Raw genomic sequence first — 18064 nt, 5'->3', positions numbered from 1 at the left:
ATTTCTAGTAACATTAAAAGAAATAATAGGTAAGCGGTTTATGGCTACGTTTCAAAATACACAGGGTTATCTATAGGTAATTGGTGGTCATGTCATCTTAGGAGTCTCCCAAGAAATCAGCTTATGTATTTTACATTCTAAAATTGGAGGCTAACAAATATCTATCTGGAGTTATCTAACTATCTATCTGGAGATCAAAAGACCAGAATGAGTCCAGTGTTCTCCCCAGAAAATTTGGATCAGAAGAAGCAGTACGTGGGTGGTCAAAAAATTGGGCAGTGCAATGACAATTTTTGTGTTACTAGTTGATGTTTCCATAGGGATAAAGTAACCCCCAATAATTTTATACCCCCTAGTAACCCCCTATAAATTATGTACGTCTCATTTTTTTCATCATTGAAACTTACTTACAGCTAGAATAAATGCTGGGTAGCTTTAAATCAGTCAATGCCGTCTTTCTAAATCAGCAAAAATATCTTAGGAAATGAAAAGTGTCAGTCTCTCAATCAATTATAGTCAGATGTCAGTCAGGTAAATCAAACCCAAAATTTCTATCCCTATCTGAAACCATAATAGTCAGGTCCTAGTCCTAGATACTAGCCCTAGGATCAAGATCCTAATTTCTCAAATCTATCTACCACAAGCTGCAGTGATTTTGTAGAAGTCCTTTACAGGTAGTCCCCGGGTTACATACGAGATAGCGACTGTAGGTTTGTTCTTAAATTGAATTTGTATGTAAGTCAGAACAGGTACATTATTTTAATGAATGCAATTAGGACAGATATTTGTCTCAAAATATTAAGCAGTGTGGTGTCAGTTACTGTATAAAATACTCATTGTGAGTTATTCACAAAGCAAAAAAGCTAAGCAAAAAAAAAAAAAACGTTTATGGAGCCCAGACATTCATTAACTCCTAGAGCAAGCTGTGCTTTGATATGCAAAAAGAAACAACTGCAGAATTTGTCTTGGTCATTAAAGAGTTACAAGAGCTTGCAAAACAGCAAAAGACTTCTTCTGCAAGTCATGTGACCCATCCCTCCCCCCCCCATCAAGCCTCTGTCCTGCACACAAGCTAGGGACTACCTGTACTTTGCAACAATTTTTATTTAGTTTGACATAAGGAAGTTCTGTATTAATAGAAATATGGACACTGCCATTGCTGGTGATCATTAAAAAATGATGATTTTCATCAGCAAACAACCAAGTCAGTTCAACACAGAGGCCCACTGTTTGCAACGTCCGTTACTGGTAAAAAGCACATGTAATGAGGTATTTTCAAGGCAAGAGCCTATTGAACATTAAAAGCAGTCCTTGCTTTTTTCTGACATGTTCATTTGATAGAAAATGCAGAAGGAAAATTCAGACTTTTAGATTTCTGTGGTAGAAAATGGTTAAAGTTCCCAATCAACACAATGTGGCCCAACCTTGCTCAACCAAAAAAAAAAAATTGGCAGGTCAGAAAATCCAAAAGAAGGCAGTTTTGGGCCATGTTCCTACCCTTCATCCTGTTTAGAATGCATACTCTAGTATATCACTTGCACCAGAAATGATGATTGACCAAAGCGATGTAGACATTTACTTTTCATGACAAAACTATTATATTTTATCATCTATTCTAATTTTAGCACAGCTATTTAAACACAGCCAGGGTTAATTAAGATTTAAGAAACCTGAATATAACATATAACAGTATCCAAAAACATAAATCCAAGGTCTACCTTGCATGCTTTTTTTCTACTGTAGAAAAAAATCCTTAAATAGAAAATCCCACAAAAAGAACAAAAAACAATTAGTGGAGCAGAAAATGTCCATTGAACTAAACTGTATTTTCAACAGCCATATTTCCCATTTGAAGTTTTACATTTCAATCTTTTAATCCAGCCCTGTCACTAAGCTTTTTCATGAAAATAACTAAAAAAAGGTTTGAGATTAAAGCTAAGTATTCTCCAAAGTGACCCAATTTTTCTTTAATTATTTCACTAGGCATGAGAGGATTAGCTGTTAAAAAAAAATCATAAACGCCAGTAAAATTAAGTATTTTGCTTTGGTTTCTCTCAACGCAAAAAAACACTGAACAATACTATCTCCAAATATAACTGTTCCTTGTATTAACCGCGGTGAAAGAATTTGATAACGAACACAGCTAAACACCAAACATTGCATTGCTGTATACATTCAGCAAAAAATAAAATGTAATACCCTTGGTTTCTGATTTTATCTTGAAAGGTACACTTCTATTAAAACCAACTTGAAAGTATAACTTATATTACTCTGCAAATACATCAAGCTGTAATGTAAGGTGTGCATTATTTTACACAGGGATTTTGGTTTCAATACTTCACAGCTTATATCAATAAATAACTCTTCAGTTCCTACATCCAAGTTACTGAAAACACTGTACACCATGAAATCACTACTGTAAAACTGTATTTTATATATATATATATATATATATATATATATAGTAAGAGGTTATGCTCAGGATTGCCTTTGCTGGGGTCAAAGGACACTTGTCTGGTTCATCCAACTCAGATCACACAAGGAGGTATCAGCCTTAAGCTGGCTTGCAGCCAGGTTTATTGAAGGTTGCAAATAAAATAACAAAAACAGCAAAAGAAAACCTTGCCTGTCCGGCACTTGCTATACATCAGACGTCCCTGTCTATCAGCTGGAGGGCTGTTTGAATGAAAGTGTTGCGGAATTGTCATTATACACATTAGCGGATCTGTGTGAACAGTATTTATATTATACTACAGATGCTAGAAATATATAGAATAGGGTGCATAGCACTTAAGGTTGTCGTTAATATAGCTAGGTTTAAGTGGTGCACCATGCCTAGATCAAAATCATAAGGGCAATCAAAATCGGATGGCTTTCCATCACATAATTTGTGCAGTAACCAAAATATGGATTTATATCCCCCATGACTTTGTGAAGTTGACCATTTAGGTTGTAGTCTAACTGTATATTTTTTTTAGGATTTACCAAAACTATTAAATATATATCCACTTCAGTACCCAATCAGGCAGACCGATGTCCTACAAAAATTAATTAATGCAATCTTCCTTAAAGCTACCAACAATTTACAGCAACATGTATAGGCAAGTGACCCTTGCTATTTTTTATACCAGGGTTTCCTGACCTATACAGCATGGGGGAACCCTTAAAATCAGTTTTAGGTCTTAGGGAACCTCTTCTATAATTATTATATGTACTGCTCACAGTATGTTAGTGTGGTTATCCATGAGAAGAATGCTTCTTATATTGCTGGCCATTGGGAAGAATTTCACCCTAACAGACAGCCAAAAAGGATCATTGGTCGAAGTGGTAACTGACCTGAGAGGCACAAATTAACCTCTGGAGGTTGGAGCCTGGTTGGAATCATTTTCATGTCACAGCTCTCCACATCACCTGTGATACTGTGTAAAAATGACTTTGCCTTCAGAAAGTTGCTTGGCATTATCTTTTTTTCCTTACAGTTGGTTGGAATATTTTTTTTTCTACTGACTGACAGCACAACTATTAAAAATATCCAGTGAAGTGGAAAAAGAGTGATGATGGAACTGTATCCCAGCAGAATTTATGGACAATAGACTGCTGAAGAAAAAGTACATTTTTACAGAAACATTTTTAGGGGTTAGAAAGCTGAGAGCTATAACAGGGGGGTCCAATATAAAGCCTTTATATGCCTCTATTCACATATAAATCTACAGATGGGAAATCCAAAGGAATAGCAGAGGACACTTTTAACAGAAACAACATAGCAGTTTAATTGCCCTGCTAAACCTTTTTTTTCAATAGTAAGGGTCACTATAGAGGAGAGCTTTCTGAGTTGGTAAAAACTTGGGAGGACTAAGGCTACGTATACACATCAGATGTTTCTCGTCCGATAATCGCCTCAGGGCTGATATCAGACAACAATCTGGTGTGTGTGTATAGGACTCGTCATTCATGGATCTGTCCTGGCAGATCCACGAATGACAAACTTTCGTAATGGAAGTAAAGGGGAGAGAGCACAACAGGGCGCCACTCTGTCCTTCTCCCCCCTCCCCTCTCCATAGAGCAGAACAGCGCTGTATGTACAGCACTCGTTCATGCATCGTTTACCGCTGGAAAGAATCTTTCACAATCCTTTTCAATGACAAACGTCTGGACGATGCATGAATGATTATTGCACATGTGTACTTAACCTTAGTCCCTCTTCCTCTTTCATCAGAATAGAGTGAAAGTGAAGGTGAATGAAGAAATCCATCGACAATCATTGAACGTGTGTGCCCAGGAGAGTGGGACCATTCTATCATTACAAAGCAAGGTCTAACACCAATAGAATTTCCACTTCAATAGGTAAAAAAAAAAAATTAAAAGCATGCATCAGTGAAGAAAACATACTGAACTCCATTAGAGATAAGCAAGTAAAATAATTTATTCTGCACTTTAGATCCAAGCTCATGGCACTGTTGTAGTAATAGCATGTGTTGTAAATTAAATGTTGATGCACAGGCGAATGTAACTGAATTAGTGTGATGCAGGATAATGTAATCAGCAATGTCTCCATTGAAGATCTAAGCAATGAAAGTACAAATATGATCAGATTGTCTTGTGTCTGTAAAGTATCAAACTATGCTCAAATATGAATTAGAATCCTGGTAGCAGTCACCATATTATGATTTCATTTAATGTAAGCTGTAAACAGAAAGCAAAAACAGGAAAGATAAAAACATTTATTTTAAAAGAGCAAATTTTCCATTATTAAGGGCGGCTCTCTGTGACTTTGCCTGGGAGACAATATTGTACTCAAAGAACACAGAACAGAAATGGGAATGTTTCCAGTCTGTTCTACAAAAGAAACATTAAAAATATATTCCAATGGGTAATAAGTTTAAGAGGCTAAAATAAAACCTATGTGGCTCACAGCTGATGTTAAAAAAACCTATAAGGAACAAGAAAAGGGCTTTCCAAAAATATAAAAATGAAGGATCACCTTCATCATTTGAAATCTATGTAATGTAAAAAGGAGATAAAATGTGCAAAACTTCAAAATGAAAGACAGATTGCAAAGGAAAGTAAGGCAAACCCCCAAAAATTTTTCAAATATATTAATAGCAAAAAGATCAGATCTGAGCATGTAGGCCCCTTAAAGGATGTCGCTGGGTTGGTAACTGGGGACAAATACAAGGCAATACACTTTTTTTAGCTCAGTGTACACGAAGTAACATGGCAGAGCTCAATTCCAAATTCATAATAGCAATGTCACTGGCTTAAATGAGTCACAATGGCTCAGAATTGATGTGATTGAGAAACAGCTGGGAAAAATTAAGGTTGACAAAGCACCTAATGGATTACATCCACGTGTCCTCAAAGAGCTGAGCTCAGTTATTTCAAAGCTATTATTTCTAGTTTTTAGAGACTCTTTAGTCACTGGCAATGTACTGATTGATTGGCATAAGGCCAATGTAGTTCCTATCTTCAAAAAGGGAGCAAAGTCATTACCAGGTAACTACAGACCTGTTAGTTTAACGTCCATAGTTGGAAAGGTCTTAGAGAGTTTGATAAAGAACGAGGGCACTCTTTGCGTCTGGAAGAAAAGAAGTTTAAAGCAACGGATAAGGAAGGGGTTCTTCACTGTAAGGTCTGTGAAAATGTGGAATCAGCTCCCTCAGGAAGTAGTTTCAGCAACTGCTATAGATTGCTTTAAGAAAAAAATGTATGTTTTTCTATAAGCACAGAATATAAGTGGGTATTATGGCTTTAAAGTAAAAATACCAGTGACTGTTGATCCAAGGAACATCCAATTGCCTGATGGAATCAGGAAGTAATTTTTTTCCCTGTTGAGGCAAATTGTACCAGGGGTTTTTCGCCTTCCTGTGGACCAACTATGTCTTATAGGGTTTTATATCTAGAAGTTGTTTGTTTCCCTAATGGTTGAACTTGATGGATTTATGTCTTTTTTCAACCTAACCTACTATGTAACTATGAAGTACTGTACATCAATTGCCAATAGGAAGAGCCAAATAGAAAGGTGGGATTCAGAAGATGTGGAATAAAAGATGGTTGCGCTGTCAAAATGCCATCCTCCAATGCTAGAGGAACATGAACATGCAGGTGAGTATAGTTAACCATACTAATACTTCTCCCACCTTCTCATGATCCAGTGAGATATCACGCATTATTCACGCAAGAACATGTATTTCCGAATCTGCGCCTGGAAGGCCTTATGAATGAACTGAAGGAGAGAACATATGAGCAAGACCTGCCATGAACATTTGGATCTAGTGTGTGATATTTTGTTTGATGAAGTACAGGTGAGTATAAGGCAAGAAGGAGGGGGCTACCATACAAGTGCAACTGCACCAAAGGTCGCACAGACCATTTGGGTAGAAATACAAGGCCAAACACTGCCTGTCCATCTAATGAGCCACTTCAGTTTCAATATGTGAGGTATGACTGCTTGTTTTTGGGTGCATCTATCTGCCAAGAATCCCAGATAAGCACTTCTATAAACCTGCATGCACTTGAACCATTTAAAATAATTAGTCTCCCTTGTACTTATTTTTTTAAAAGCATCTTAGTGTTCTCTGTTTTACGGTATTAGGACATGAGAAACTAGCTTAGTATTTGTGCTATGAAGCACTTATAAATGCTTTGTAAGAAAGAAGCATGCACTCTGAACTGGGGGCTGTGTTACCATGGGATGAAGAAATATAAGTCATCAATAAACTGTACTTCAATATTGATTAGGTGTCTCTGTGTTATTGTCTTAGCCAGAAGCACACAGTCATTCCACTTCAAAGTTTAGCTAGATTGAAAAATAATTAGCGCTAGTTGCTGGGAGCTTTCTGTTGACAATTAAAGAGGCACTCCAGTGCCTCCTAAACATGTTTCCATGGAGCTTTAATGAATTACCTGTAAAATGGTTTATTTTTCGTTTCAGCCAGTGCATGATTCTTTAATTGTTAAGCAGGTAATACGGCCAATTTAACTTAAATATGGATAATTTCTGACTACTTTTCATTTGTCTAGAGCAGGGGATGGCAAACCCCGGCCTTTAGGCCAGATAATGCCCAGCCAGTAGTCTGTTCCGACCTAACACCTCCCCTGGTCAATCCAGCCTAATCCCGGCCGTCATGGGTCGGCAACCTGCGGCTCCAGAGCTGCATGCGGGGATAAAGGGGACATTCCCTCTCCTCCGTATGCATTGCGGACGAGAGAGATTTCCCTTCAGGGGCATTCCTGGTGAGAGGCAGAGCCATCAGCGCGAGACTCGAGAGAGAGTCCAGCCTAGTGTGCCTTATTGACCTCCTAAAATGGCCTAGTAGCCAAAAAAACCCTGGTCTAGAGACTCATAACATGGTCTTCTGAAATGTGTCCAACCCAAGAGCCTCCCGGGATGCTTGGGAAGCTTTGCACTCCCATTTATTTGGTGCTGCACCCTTTTTTTTTTTTTAATGGGTGTTGCTTTAAAAAAAAAACCTGAATTTTTACCTTACATAAAAGGGTTGTCTACCCTCTTCTGTAAAGTTAAATTTCTGAGTTTAGGTACGCTTTAAGAATATTCTAACTATTAACACCAAATCTGGTATACCGAATTTAATTTCATGGATGGATGAAGGAAATGTAGGGGTTTCCCCCTTTTTGTATTTTCTTTCATATTGTTTATGGGAATGAATATTGATGTTATATTTATATGTCAAATGTTGAAGTATTTCACATTTAGGTATTACTTATATGCTTATATGAAGAACGTAATTTGCTTTTTCAAAATGTGCCTTAAAAAAAAAAAGCTCAAAATTTTCTATGAAGTGCACTTCCTTTACATGACTGTAGGTACATAGTACAAAAACCCTTAACTTCAGCATCTTAGACATACCATCCAATTCTATTTTATATCACTTGAATTATTTTTTACATTGTACATGTTCCCTAGGCAACCATTTTATTATATGTAGCAATACCTATGACCTAGGAGAGAGAAGCCCATTAATTTACTTAAAAAGATTCGGTGACATCACCAGCTGCTACAGCTGGAACACTAAGAATGGAAATAATAATCATAAAAGAATGGTCTTAGCTATGTCCAGAAATCTATCAATGACAGCTGAACCTACTACCAAATTATATGAGAACCTGCCCATATTTCATACTATTGGCCCTTTAGCTACACTCTGTTTTATTCCAAAAATACATGTGGGACAGCCTACATACTGATGAATGAAGGTAGGATTGTGGTGATTATGGTAGCATGGAAAAGCTTTAAAAAAATCTTTAAAGATAATTGTTAGGTACTGCGGCATTTACCTGGGTGCTTGTACCACCTACCGTCCACAGCTAGGTGCCATGGAGCAGTTTCAAGCTGCAAGCTGCCTGGGAATAAGGGTTCCAGAGAGTGCTAAGTTAAGTGTGTGTTTAATGTATGTATGTGTGAATTCAAGCTGGGAAAAAGAACAAGAGGGCCCATGAGTTGCAACAGTGCTTGTAATAACAGCTCCTCTCCCGAGTTTCTTCTTGTTTTCTTCTGAGAGGTGGAAGCATTCAAAGTTTGGTGGGAGATCCATTATTAATTCTGCTTTAGTTATAATGTTAATTCTCCATTTATAAGCAATGTAAGTAATATACTGTATGTAAGAATTTGAAATAACAAAATAAAATCTATGTGCCTTATCAATAAATGGAGTGCACAAAGGTATTCTTTTAGTATTATTTTTGTTACCATTATGGACCTTAAATACTTCTGGGAGGGACATGTATTTTCTTCTATTATCACACAGCGTGGCAAACAACACACAGACAGAACAGAACAGTCCTAGAGCTATGCGTTTGATTGACAATACAGACTCTGTTCTCCACTGCATGCTTTTCCAAGACATAAAAAAAGCACATTGGTCAGAATTCAGTCTGAAGTTTTCGTACCAGTTGTCCGTTTTTACAGGATTAAGTTAATGATTACCTAACCAATCCTCCTCCTTTTTCAGCATAGGTTTGACACTGGCCATGGGGCCAAAAGTTATAATAATGGGTTATTGGGACCTAACAATCCTTTTCCCTGAATGAATAAGTGCCTTAACTGTATAAATGGATTTTACTGTGTCTGCTCACTGTTTGATTTTGCTATGTTGCTACAGCAAGATTGCCTTTTACAACTATGAACAGACAATGGAGCACAATGAGCTGAGCAACGGTGGTATTTGTACTAGTTCAGGAAGTAAGGGTGAATGTGCTATAAACATAGCAAGAAAAATTATTACTGTTAAGTGGTAGATAAACAATACTACATGCCATTAGATACCGTCTTAAATCTCACTGGTAATTTGAAACAATGCTTTGTAGAAACCCACAATATCATTGCCAAAATATGTAGACTTTGCTGTGGGTGTTGATAGATGGGTATGGCACAAATGCTTGGTATGGCACTGTCCCAATTGTTACCAGTCAACAAAAATTTAAAACAATGAGCAGATTTAATAACAAGGGCAATCTGTGAGAGTCAATGTAGACCTGAATTTAAACCTCCCTATGGGTACTTTCATATTATAGGTTAACGGGAAGCCAACGAGTGTGAGTCCAAACATTATGTGTGAGATTTACACATAATTCAACTGCCCTCATCTCTGCTAATAATATAATAATAATGCTAATAATAACTATTAATCATTCTAACATGCAGTTTTCATGTCGGAGCGTGTACTTTTTAACCATATACTCAACTGAGCTCCCAGAGTCTACAAAAAGTTCCCTATAAAGTAACTATACCCATGAATGTTACTGTAGCAAGCTGAAACTGAAGTGGTAGATAGAGGAGAGGGATAGATTATTCCAATCCTATTTTTACCGGTATCAAAATGCATTTAAAAGTTTCACTGAAAAGAAATAGTCCAACTAACACACTTAAGATTTTCTTTTTTACATTTTGCTAGATAAGTCTTGGGTGTACTCTGGTGTATCATGCTATAGCAAGATGAGAAAGGAAATAAAAATTCCAAAAACTCCAGGAAGCTGGATGTCTCTTAACGTCTGGGCAACCCTGCAATCCATAATTGTAATCAACACACAGAGCTGTATTAATAACAGAACTCAAGGGCCTGGTCCAAAGCAGAATGTATGGTGGGCATTACAAAGCCTTTAATAGAAATGTGACAAGTCATCTCTCCTTTCTCTTGTTTGGTTCTCTGTACTGCTATCAAATAGAGTGGTACCTTGGTATAAGTCCACTTTGGAATAAGTCCAACCTGGTATAAGTCCTGTTTGGACACGAAAAATCTTGCTTGGTATACAACCTTTTTGCTAGAACTTGTATGGGTCAAAATGAGTCAAAACACCGCACGCTACCCTTATTTACCTCTCTCGAGACAAAGTCACGACTGCCCACGAGGGTCAGTACGCCAGGTGCTACCATTCAGTGAACAACCTGCGCTATAACACTCTGTGAATTACATATCATCTCCTCTTTCTCAGCACCATCCTAGTCGGCACTGGACTCTTCTCAGCAAGGTAAAGTGAGGTTAAATTTTCATTTATTTCATCTAATTGCTTTTGTATTTATGTACTTGAGTATTAGGCAGTGTTTAAATTATTCTATAGAACCCAATCAATGCATAATATGCCAATAACAATAGGATTTTTTTTCATGGGAACGGATTTATCATTTTCCTATTATTTCTTATAGGAACTATTGTTTGGTATAAGTCCTGTTTGGTATAAGTCCAAGGATCTGGAACGGATAAAGGACTTATACCAAGGTACCACTGGAGTCATAAATGTAATGCCAAATACATAATGCCCTAATTGGTGTATTCTAATTTTTTTAATAAAATATTCATATTGCATAGGAGGTAGGGATTACACAAACAAGCATATTTACTAAGTTACCCCTAAGCATTTTTGCATATATTATAACATAGGCCTTCAGAGTACCCCTTTTATATTTACTATAGCCACAGCTCACAGTACATTGGTGTGAGGGTTAGTAAAAAGAATGTCTCTTATTGACAGCCATTGGAAATATTACCATCCTTACAGGTGGCCAAAAAGATAATTTGTGTCACTGAGAGATCCAAACTACCCATTGCTCAAGGAACCCCTAGTAACCTCAGAAGGAATCCTAAGGTTCCCTCAGCACCCTGGTTGAGAAACATTGTTCTATATAATAAAGTACACTAGGGGGTCTATTTACAAATGAGTGAATCTGACATTCACTGAAAGATTCCCACATTCATGTGTTTCAATAGGAGCAATTGGTTCTCCACCAGGAAAAGTTTTAGTGAATGTCAGATTCCCTGCTTTGCTAATAGAGACCTGAATTTCAAACTTTAATATGTATAAGAGCTGGGTAAAGGCCAGCTCAAGCCATTTGTAATATGTATTTATGTATTTTACCAGTGTTCAGTGTAAGGCACCCTTGCAGGGTGGTAGAGGAACTAAAAGGAAAGAAATGTTGCAGTTCATTTGTCATGGTTTCAATATGTCTCAATATTGTTGTTTCTACAATGAATGCTGGGAAGTGGTTGGTTTGTTGCTGAAAGATGCCTTGCACTTTCTTTTTTGATCCTGTCTAGCCTTCGCTCAAACAATAACAATATACCAAAGATAGAAAAAAGTCTCTAAAATTCACAATGTTTCATGATAATCACGGCCCAGCAGCTGTGCTGTAGTGGGGTTACTAGGGTCAAGTCTGTAAGCCCCCCTATTGGCTCACAAGCTCAGCAAGATCCTTCTGAATAAGCGGTAATTGTCAGCTTTATAAAACTGTTCTCCTAGCTGTGAAGTTTTCTTCTCCTCCTAAGGAACAGCCTTGTTAGTTGAAAAGTACATAGTGAAAAATATACCTGCAATTATTGGAAAGCTAGAAAAAAAATTGACACATGAAGTACATCTGCTTAGGTCTATTATATAATTCGGACCACCCCTGGCTAAGCAAACAAAAGAAACAGAATTTATCAAAACACAGCTTGCCGTGGTTTTGTCGACAGAATTGTGGCAATTGTCACTGATCAAACTCTGCTTCAATTTTCCCATCAGCCTAGCAAATGCCCCAGATATACCACAAAAGGCTCCATCATTGGGTGACAAAGAGCTACAGGAGTGGTTGAAAGAAAAGAGAAATGCTGATAAAAGTGATAAAATAACGCTCATCGCAGAAGGCACCCCCGACATTACATTGATAGTATTTTCACACATGTAAGCACAGAGGACAAGCAGTTATAGCTCAAAGGCACAATTTGTTCAGCCGATCTAATGTTGACATTTAAACTCAATGCTGGGATGTCAGAGGACAGGCCAATGGGGATCACTTCTACCGCTAAATATGGGGAGGAAATCTATAAAGGTCCTCCCATTGTACCCTGCATAGGTGTATAAATAATGGCACTTAGAGGGCAAAGTGAAAGCTGCAATTAGCAGATGTCACCAATGGGTTCAGAAAGAGGGGCATGGGTCATGGGTGTGTTGTATTGCTCCAATATCTTTCTATAACAAAATTTCATTTAGTGTTAGTGTTAAAGTGGAACTAAACGTGTTGGTGGGTGGGGAGCTTTTGCCATAATCAGCAAGTATGCACAGAATACTTGACAAAAGTGGCAAAAAGTTACCCGTGTGCCGTCTCCTTGCAGAAATGACAGGTCCAGTACCAGTCATCAATGCTTCCTCAGAAGGTGCCATCTTCACTGCCAGCTCCATGGCAGACTTCAATAAAGATGGGATACCCTATGGCCATTGGATGGCCACTGATGTTGTAGCTTCATGTGCACAGAAGCTGGCTAAATGACTGGCAGTGCCACACACAGAGCTGAGCTCTATGTTAGTGGTCGCCAACCTCATGCACCACTAAATCCACGGGATCTGGACTGTGCATGCGTGGGGAGCTGTGTGATCATGATACCAGAACCCGCCCACTCTCTCATTGCAGGCTCGGACCTGCTTGCTAAACATCCTGGGGGGACAGTAGCAAAGAGATATGGATGCAACAAAAGTGCTACTGTCCCCCCAGGATGTTTAGCATGTAGGTCTAGGCCCGAGATGGGAGAATGGGAGGGTTCTGTCTATACAGGGGACAGAGCCGCGGACCAGTAAACTTTGCTCGTGGACCACGAGTTTGCGACTGCTGCTCTATGTTACATTTTTTTTTAACCTCTAAATTGCACCATACAGTGTAGAGGTTAAAAAACAGCATTTCATACGCTCCAGCAAATGAACAGACGTCCATATCTTGGCAGATGCAATTGTACAATGGGCTGTGGGAGTCCTCTGTGAAGTGAAGCCAAGTTACCAAAGGAGTTTAGGCTGTCGACTTACACATGATATTGTTTACATTGCTAAGGGAATAATTGACTTTTCTATGTGAACAACTTAAAATAATTTAGAAAATCAAACCCCAGTTCATAGCTTCTGCAGTGAAAAGTCTGCATGGTTTTCATTAAGGATAAAGTTTCACCAGCAATTTAGAAATTTCTCTACTGCTAAGTGTATTTGTGAAGAATGATAAACTAAAAGAAAAGGAGTGGAGTGGCAGCACACAGGAACAAAGATTAAAATGTCTTCATGTGAACACCTCAATTGTGAGCTTTTTACCCACAGTAGAGATTGTAAATTCACTAACAATAAATTACAATATATGGCAACTGTAGATGCCAACATCAATTGGAAAGCGTGGACTGAACTATTGAAAAATACTTGTACATCCCAAATCAATAACAGAACAATAAAAAGTAAACTGCTCTATTAAAAAGCAAGAGATGAAATGTACAGCAGCTGCAGCTGTGGTCTCGCCTTGTTAGTCACCCAGCTGGACAGCAATTTGAAGACTAAACCCATTACGAGTTGATGCAATTCTGCATAATATAAAAGGCTTTCAATTGCAGAACAGTCTGTATAAGCAACAAAATGCACCACTGTGTTCCTTCATGGGGATATTCTTTTCACGCTGCTGTGAATTGATTGGCCTCACCCCTATTCAACCAATACAAGGATGTAGCATACGCTGTAACATCACACACTTGACAGCAGATGTACTGAGCGAAGAGCTAGCTTATGGGAAAACAAAACAACTAAACAGATAAAATAAACTCTTTTTGGTAGCAGGGTACAAGTTGGTCATAATAAAACTATATATCAGTGTCCTCCCCAGGCCCTTTTTAGCCACCATCTAGCAGTTTTCAGGTGGTTACTGAAAATTTAGGTTACAATACAGAGGTTGACATCCACCTACAGCTTCTTCCCACCTACAGCTTAAAAAAAATCTGGGGTGAACACTGTAAATTAACAAGTCTCAACTAAATGGAAAATAAAACAACACTGGGACAAATAGTTGTTCAATTATTGGGCCATATAGGGGTTTACTGCTTGGAATTGATAATAATACAATTCTCTATCTGGCCCTGTGACACAGAGTGGGACCACAATCATTAAATGTAATGAAGCTCAGGAATATGGATCCTTGCCAAGGGTAATTATATCAAAATGAGGATGACACAGGTGCAATACAATGAGCTTTTTCATCCTCCTCCTCCTCCGTTTCTGTAAATAGCAGAATTGTTTTCACATCTTGCTATTGTCATTGTAGTTACTCTTCTGCACCTTTAAATCTCTGAAGCCAGAACAAGATTGTTGTACAAGAGAAAGCAAACACTCAGCCAAGGGCCTGACCACACAATGCTGAAAAGTATTTCCAGCTGAAATATTATAGCATTGATAACAACTGCTCGATCTAAAAAGAAAAGTGAATAATATTAATACCAAAAAATAAGGCCAGAAACACATCAATGAGGTCTCATAGATATGTTATTTACCTTATGTTGTACACAGCCTGCACTATTTCACTGCGTCACTATTCGCAGTGTTGTGCATGTTCACATTCGCAACACACAGTACATGCAGTATAAAGTTTTGTGGTGCAATGCACAGCCTATTGGTCCCATTAGGGTGCCATTATTTCCGTTATTTTATATAGTAATGTGTGCAGTGCTGCACGGTATAAATGTGAACCGTGCCTAGATCAGACCTAGACAGCAGCAAAGCTGAACCATGGTTAATTTAGCATGGTTGCAGTAGTGCCCAATTGCACAAAATGAATGTATGTTTGCTGAAACCAATCAATTTGGCGTTACTGATTTTATATGCAATGCTCTATATAAGATGACTCTGGTTTCCTAATTTGCATTATAATTTAGGCACTGTAAATCTGGGTTACTTAGCGACTCATGATCTATAAATATTTTACCACACATGCTTTATAAACATTTATTTGATCTATTTATATACTATACTAATATGCTGCAGAGTGTAGAGAAGTAAACTGTATGTCCAGCAAAAATATTTTTCTTAAGACACATTTGCCCTCATTTCCTTTTTTTGCTGACAATGATAACAATATGGAAATAGGACTATGTTCAGACGAGCACGTAAAATATTCTACAAATAGTAGAGAATATTTATAATAGATCTAAAAGAAGGCTAACCTGGGAGAGTAAAGAATTCAGCAGATTTAGTTCCAATAGAGGGATAGTCACCTGAAATGCAGGTAAGTTGTGAACTATGCAGAGAACAAGTCCCATTGTGAAGCAAAATTAAAACCCAACATATACATATACACGTGAATGGTTTTGGTCTGATTCGGTCATAAACCAGTTAAACTACTATTCTGTTTATGGATTGTGAAAAGAACCCAGGACACTTGGAAGAATCCTAGGCAGAGAAAACATACAAAAATGCAGGAACAAATAAGGAAAGCTCCAAATGCAAATTACAAAAATAAATACAAATGCAATGAATTCTAGCCTTACAGTTTAGCACAGACTGAAAATACTGAAAATATGTTGTCTGATTTCACTGTAAACTGTGAGTACCTCACAGTGTGCATTAAGAGCCTCAGAAAATCAGATAGAGCCCACCTTATTTTCTGGCTGAAAGATGCCTATCTAGCCCGTTCCTCTACAGCCTTGTTTTCTTGGTCTAAACCATTTATATATTGGCTTTCAGTTTAGAGGCTCAGCAATACATGTGGGCATTACCTAAGGTGGTCTACATGCACTCACAAGACCAAGCCCATTGCATGCATCAGGGTTGAAGGCTTTTAAAAGATTACAGAGGCAGGGTGCTGTGAGGTTTTCATAAAGCTATGCACAGCACTCAAGCGGCTAAGGTTTTCCAGCATTGCATAGAGAAACCAAGAATGATGACATCAGTGAAGTCTGGTGTTGACATCACTGCTTGGTAATGCGAGGGGGAAAGAAAGAGACCAGGCAAATTATAAGGAAAAAAAACTTCAGCTTTAATGCTCCTATGTAACTTTAATGGGAATAAGCTTTGCTTTTCTATTTTATCTCTGCTTCTTCTGAACACAACTATTAACAAGAGACCTAAACATTTGCAGTCACTCCTCAGCGGTCTTCTACTGGACATACCAGTCAAAACTCAGTGTATAGCAACATTATCTCTACTGCGCAGAGCTAGAGGTTATCTTCGGTCTATTCAAGGTTTGCAGGACAGGTTTCAAGGCTGCTGATTCTGGCCTTTTGCAGCACAAACAGCAATATTGTAACAAGAATGTTTCAGTGTGTACACTTCACAACAAATCAGATGTTTTGCATTCATGCTATATTGAATGTTCACCAATCAACATGCCAAGCAGCCTATCTCTGCGATCAGCATTATGTTTACAGATTACATGCAGACTCTTGATAACAAATATCACCCGTATATCAACATTTTCAATCTTTGGCTCATTTCCATGAAAAATCTCCATAAACAGACAGGCCCAATACGATGTGACTGCAACCAGTGCAATGTTGTCCTCAAGCCAGCTGACAGGCGATTTATGAATTTATTGCCTTGAGCTGGCCAGTTTGTGTGTCTTGCCAGGTAGTGCAATATTCAGCCTTCTTGCCTTCTTCTCAGTGAAGGGGTTTGTTGCACATATGGGGGAATTGTGTGCTCATCAGATCAATGATCAGTGTGCCCTCTCTGGCAATGCAGTGGTTATCAGTGTAGGGCTCATATGTAGTGTGTGTTCACCTTGGCACTGGCTGCATTATCAGTGTATATACCACTTTCCATGGCAATAGCAACAGTTTTTGCCACCTAAGTGTAGTGTGCACCCTCTCTGGCACTGGATAAATTATCAATGTATCTGCCACTTTCCATGGCAGTAGAAGCAGTGTTTGTGCTACTACCTATGGGCAGTTTGACCCCTTCCATGGCCACCCGGTCAGTGGCAGCATTACCAGTGTGTAATATGTAGCATGTGTATTATGTACCCTCCTTGGCACTGGCTAAATGTTAAGTATATCTGCCACCTTCCATGGCAGTAGCATCAATTACAGTGCTACCTATAGGCAGTTTGTACCACCGGGCATTGTTTAGGGCAGAGGCAGGGTTATTAGCATATGTAGCAACTTTTTGTAGTGTGTGCCAGCTCCCTCCTGAATGTCCCAGGGGTTCCTACGGACAGTGTGAGCCCTTCCTGAATGTCCCAGGGGTTCCTACGGGCAGTGTGAGCCCTTCCTGAAAGTGCCAGGGGTTCTTATGGGCAGTGGGCAGTCTCAGGGGCACCTATGGGCAGTGGGCAGTCTCAGGGGCACCTATGGGCAGTGTGCCCCTCTGGTAGTCTCAGGGGCACCTATGGGCAGTGTGCCCCTCTGGTAGTCTCAGGGGCACCTATGGGCAGTGTGCCCTCTGGTAGTCTCAGGGGCACCTATGGGCAGTGGTCAGTCTCAGGGGCACCTATGGGCAGTGGTCAGTCTCAGGGGCACCTATGGGCAGTGTGTGGCCCCCTGGTAGTCTCAGGGGCACTTATTGGCAGTGGTCAGTCTCAGGGCACCTATGGGCAGTGTGTGGCCCCCTGGTAGACTCAGGTGCACCTATGGGCAGTGGGCAGTCTCAGGGGAACCTATGGACAGTGTGCCCCCCTGTAGTCTCAGGGCACCTATGGGCAGTGTGTGGCCCCCCTGGTAGTCTCAGGGCACCTATGGGCAGTGTGTGGTCCCCTGGTAGTCTCAGGGCACCTATGGGCAGTGTGTGGCCCCCTGGTAGTCTCAGGGCACCTATGGGCAGTGTGTGCCCCCCTGGTAGTCTCAGG

The 18064-nt window shown here is 39.2% G+C and overlaps 1 protein-coding gene across 1 annotated transcript in view; it reads right to left on the bottom strand.

The window, feature by feature from the left end:
• Positions 1-18064, bottom strand: part of CCNY (cyclin Y) — an 82733-nt gene that overhangs the window by 63745 nt on the left and 924 nt on the right. The window lies entirely within an intron of this gene.

Source organism: Pyxicephalus adspersus, chromosome 5 (genome assembly GCF_032062135.1).
Source record: "Pyxicephalus adspersus chromosome 5, UCB_Pads_2.0, whole genome shotgun sequence".
Classification (NCBI taxonomy): domain Eukaryota; kingdom Metazoa; phylum Chordata; class Amphibia; order Anura; family Pyxicephalidae; genus Pyxicephalus; species Pyxicephalus adspersus.
Note: the sequence above shows the minus strand (reverse complement) of the source record. Positions and strands in the feature narration are given on the sequence as shown.